At 40.7% G+C, this 5,518-nt stretch overlaps 1 pseudogene; it reads right to left on the bottom strand.

Moving 5' to 3' along the window:
• Nucleotides 1-2,050: 2,050 nt before the first annotated feature.
• On the bottom strand, nucleotides 2,051-2,443 carry LOC133086979 (small ribosomal subunit protein uS8-like; annotated as a pseudogene).
• Nucleotides 2,444-5,518: the final 3,075 nt, after the last annotated feature.

Below are 5,518 nucleotides of genomic sequence, written 5' to 3'. Positions count from 1 at the left end.
TCTGCCAGACTGGAAAGATAACTTTCCTTTCTGCACAGAGGCAGCTTCCTGAATGTACTCCTGCAGAGACGCCATTCTTTTTGATTCTTTAGGCTCCATCTGTTCAGAGATAATTTGTCTTCTCTATGTCCTTAGCAAGAATGATTGGGGTTGGGAGTTGGGAGTCCTCTGAGTGTCCCGGATACCAGTCAGCATCTAACTTCCCTCCATGGTGGACTTCCCTGGTGGTCCAGTGGTTAAGACTCTGCGCTTCCACTGCAGGGGGCACAGGTTCGATCCCTGGTGGGTGAACTAAGATCCCTGCATGCTGCTCGGCGCCACCAAAAAAAAAAAAAAAAAAAATTTCCCTCCACGCTTTTACCAGCTTGTGCCTATCTTATTCTTTTCCACCTTGTCATTTGTCTTCCCTGCACTTAACAAAGTTCTGTATCTGACACCATCATCATCTACATGGAGAATACCACCAAGAGGATCTAGAATAGTGGAGAAGAGTATCAGATCTAGAGCCAGGCTACCTGGAGTTGAATTCCAACTTCAGTACTCACTAGCTGTGAGAACTTGGGCAAGTTACTTAGCTGTTCTGCAATAGTGCATGCCTCGTTAGATTGTTGTTGTGAGGATTAAGTGAGTAAATAACACCTCTCACATGGTTTAGGCATTCTTAGTTACAGTTATTGAGATAGTCTACTATAGTGGTTAAGGGTCCAGGCTCCAGAGCCAAATGACCTGGATTCAAATTCTAGCTCTTTGACTTACTAGTTGCATGACTTTGGACTACTTACTCTGTGCCTCAGTTTCAACAGGGAAAATGAGGACAATATTCTTCATGAGATGGTTGTAAGAAATAAATGGCTAATAAATATAAAGTACTTAAATGGTGCCTTGATCCCTGATGTATAGTAATACTCAGTAAAATGTTATCTATAGCCATTATTATCAACTCATATCTCCTCAAAGTCATATCTCATTCTCGTGTTATCTTAGATTTGATCCCATCTTGTCTATTTAAACCTGCTTGGATTGTCCTGGAGCTACTCCAAGCTCTTTTAGACTGAATTTATGGTGGTAAAGTCCCTCCCTGGAAGATGCTCTGAGGATGTCCCTAAAGGGCAGTATGCAATGGCATATACTAATTACCCTTAACCTCACAAGAGGGAGATTTCTTATCATCAGAAGTGGCCAACAGTTGAATGGACCATGATGTGACATATCTAGACAAGAGTTAGATGAAATCTGTGTTGGACTAGGTATGTGGTGGATAAGATTCCCAAACTCCATGGAAAAGTGAGCTATGTTAGATCTAAGATTTCTTCTGACTTTAAGTTTCTATGATTTATGAAAAGTAAGATATTTCCAATGAAAGGATTTGACAAAATTTGTATGCCTCTTTCAGCAAAGTTCCATAAAGTAATAAATGGAGTACAGAAAGGGGAAAACTCAGGAGTATCTCTTTGTATTATCATTCTAATCTCTTAACCTTGTCTCCTGTCTCTTGAGGCTTCAGTGGTAGATACTTATGTACCAATTTAGGCATGAATCATACTTTATATCATATGTTTGGATATATAACATAACACGAACCTTAATCTCTGCCAGAGAGGACAGTACTGAGAACAGCACTTGGCTGGGAGTCAAGATGAGTTTGAGCTACATTATAGATGTGAAATGCCAAGTTAGACCAATTTGAGTGAGTAATAGTTCAGTGATATGAGATCTGAATGACACCCAGGAGCCAAGGTCCAAGATACTATTAAGAGTGATGTGGCTATTCCTGAGTAAAGGCTTCCTGAAGTCTAAGAGGGTAAGATACAAATCAGAACAAGATCCCTAGATGTAAAATCCATGTTTCATGGAGAGGGGTAAATTTTAGCAGCACTGTTTTCAGTTGGCACCACTATTACCATATCTGTTCACCTGAGCGGCCAAGGCAATGCTGTTCTACTCTGTGGAAAGGTTAAGTTGGGAATAGAGGCATGGAGGAAGCTGGAAATCAGAATCCTCCCATGGTGTACTTTTCCCCCCATTGAAGTGATTTATCTGTATCTATATGTTACATTCCTAGAAAAAGAATCCTAAGGATTTTCCCTTATGTGTGTTTTTGTCTTGCTTCCTCTTGGTCCATGATGCCAGTTAAGTTCATCAGCACAATGAAACCAAACTGACAGGATAGGAGCAGATTATTCTGCCATTTTTCTAGATCTTTGAGTTACACACCTAATCTAGGGCTGATCACTCCACACTTTAACTGCCCGGGAGGTTCACAATTCTCCCAACTCTGTGATCATCAATGACTTCGAATTTACCTATGTAACCATGCTTCAACATCAGTTATAAACCAGGCAATGACTTTGAAGCAATGCCTAGTAAGGATTTGACATTTGGGCCTCTTTTTGGCATTATTGATGCTCCTGAGAGCATCAGCCAGGACATTCATGCCTACCATTGCAGTGGCACGGAAAGATGGTGGAAACCATGTGTACATTTTTGTGCAGATGTGCTAGGGATTTAATTCTGAAGTGGAAAGAGCGTTCTGCCCTAAAACATCTCCATGGATTTACTAAATTAGATCCTGCCTCTCCTAATCTGGCTTAAAATTTGCCTATTGAGTGATTTAAGTACAACCAATGTCAAATCACACTAAATTATCCATATTATATCTTGTTCCTATTCCCTTTACCTGAATGAATTTATCAGATTTGGCGTGTTGGTTTTAAAGATGGTGAGATTCATAACAACAAATTTAAAGAAGAGATTTCCATTCACACATTTACCCCTGATGGCTCCCCTACCCCCAGCCATAGTCATTTGAGCTTATTTTGTTTGTTTTTTAATGTTAAGGGAGCATTTTGTGCTCAGGAAAACAAAACAAAACATGGTTACTTGTGTCTAAATCAATACAAAATTTATTAAAGTTGCTAATTTCAAATTTCAATCTCAGCTTCAGTGACATCATGTAGGTAGCGTGAAATTGACCATAATGGGAATATGTACACAGTGAAACTGGCAAATGCTACATCTACCAATGCACCACTGCTAAAAATCTAACAAAACAAATCATCCAAAGTATTTTAAACACTACTTACAAACTTAATAAGTCCAAAATTTTTGATCAAAACAAATTTTCTTAAACAGTGAAATACTGTTTGCAAAGAAACTCTTTTACAGCTGTGAGATAATACATATATATATATATATATATATATATATATATATATCGGTCTCTGTCACCACCCCTCACCCTGTTCCTGGCACAAATCTCCTAAAACCCTTGTAATTTCCTAATTGATAAGAGCACTAGGAGCATCTTTTGTTTTAATATTTGGTCTTTGACCCTAGTTCCTAACACAGAGTTGATAAATCCATTGGAATTTCCCGGGTGATAGCAGTGTCATTAGTCACTTTTAATGAGGTAACTCTTGGTGGGCTACTGGATGGGGGTTGGCCACCAGAAAGACCAAGCCATGATTAGAAGCTTGGACTTTTCAGCCTCACTTCCCATTCTCCAGAGAGGAGAGAGGGGCTGGAAATGAAATTAATGATCAATCATGCCTGCATGATGAAGCGTCCATAAAAATCCCAAAAGTACTGGGTTAGGAGAGTTTCTCTAACACCTGGTGAACACCTGCAGGTATGGAAGAGTGGTGCTCCTGGAGAAAAAATGGAAGCTCCACATCCTTTCCCACATACCTTGCCCTATGCATCTCTTCCATCTTGATGTTCATCTGTATCCTTTATCTTATCCTTTTATAATAAACCAATAAACAGTAAGTAAACTGCTTTCCTCAGTTCTGTGAGCTGCTCCAGCAAATTAATCGAAACCAAAGATGGGGTCATGGGAACCTTGATTTATAGTCAATCAATTGGTCAGAAGCACAGGAGACAACCTGGACTTGCAATTGTCATCCGAAGAGGGGAGAGGAGCAGTTCTGTGGGACTGAGATCTTCACTTGTGGGATCCGATGCTATCTCCAGGTAGATAGTGTCAAAATTGAGTTGAATTGTTGGACACTCAGAGGGTGTCACAGAATTGCTTGACATGGAAAAAAATCCCACACATCTGGTGTTGGAAGTGTTGTCAGTGTGATAGTAGTGTCGGAGTAAAGAAGAAACACATGGGAGGAAGAGTTTTCCCTATACAGAGCTTTCCAATAAAAATACTACAAGTGGGGGACTTTGCTGGTGGTCCAGTGGTTAAGACTCCATGCTCCCACAGCAGGGGGCACAGGTTTGATTCCTGGTCAGGGAACTAAGATCCTGCATGCTGTGCGGATCAGCCAAAAATAAATACATAAACAAACAAACAAAAGGACAAAAAAAAAACTACAAGTGGAATAGCAATTAAACATACATTAAAATCACAATTCTAGTAAGTCAGATTCTCTAATATATCAGGGTCTCTTAGCCATTCATACATTTAAACTAACAAAATTCATACTGATTATTATGATTACAAAAACATTACCAAAAATATTATATTATGATTTCTTCGTTTTCTTGTAGAGTAAGCAAATAAATAAACAGAAACCTCAATTAAATAGAGTTGGAAGACCAGCAGGGGGCGCTCTCACACCCCGCAGCAACAGCAGAGCGCAACAGGAAGAAGAAAGACTCCTTTCCTGACAAGGACTCAGCCAATGAAAAGCCACGGACTCTTTGTCTACTATAGCCCTCCCAGCTTCTTTCTCCCCTTGATAAAAGCATTCTCCTTTCCTTACTGTACAGGGAACTTGCATGTGGCTCGCCATGGTTGCAGACCCTGAATTGCGATTCTCTGCTGATCTGAATAAATCCATCTTTGCTGGAAAAATATCTAGCAGTATATTTGTTTCAGGCCAACAAGTCATGCAAACAAAGCTCAATTCAGTCCACTTTGTGAGACCAATACCATCTGGGTCCTCTTCCTTGCCTGCCTCTGGCTAAACTTCCCAAGGTCAATAGGAGACAACCTCGGATCCAACCCCATCATCTGAGAAAATTCCCACACTATCAGTTTTTGATAAATCAGTCATTTATGGGAAATCAGTCTCTTAGTCCTTAATTTTATCTTCCTGAGGGCACGTGCGAAAGATTCTCCATTTTATCTCCTCCAGTTCTATTTTGGATTGGAATTCTTTCACACTATCATAGCAAGTCAAATTCCTCATGTCCAGGCTTGGGAGGGTGAGGTCGCTAAGACAGTGCCCCCTTTGGTCAGGAGTGGTGAAGGAGCTGGGCATGGCTGAGTGTACAGAGTGGAGACAATAACTAGAGCAGAGGAGGACTGGCAGAGCAGAAAGTAAATCACACCACATTAATCCTCTCAGTGCAGCCAGGATGCCATGTGCATGTTTATCATGCAGTTGTCCTCATGATCTGCTAAGATTTGCTCTCCATATTCTCTCAGTTAGGCCTACCCATCCTTTAGGGTCCAAGTCAGCTCAGTTCCCACCTCCTTCCTTAGTCTCTCTCCATGACTGGAGCCCCTACAGACCTCTCTCTCTTCTGACCTCGTAGCACTATTAGAGCCACTCACCGAACT

This window comes from Eubalaena glacialis, chromosome 3 (assembly GCF_028564815.1).
Source record: "Eubalaena glacialis isolate mEubGla1 chromosome 3, mEubGla1.1.hap2.+ XY, whole genome shotgun sequence".
NCBI classification, from domain to species: Eukaryota; Metazoa; Chordata; class Mammalia; order Artiodactyla; family Balaenidae; genus Eubalaena; species Eubalaena glacialis.
Note: the sequence above shows the minus strand (reverse complement) of the source record. Positions and strands in the feature narration are given on the sequence as shown.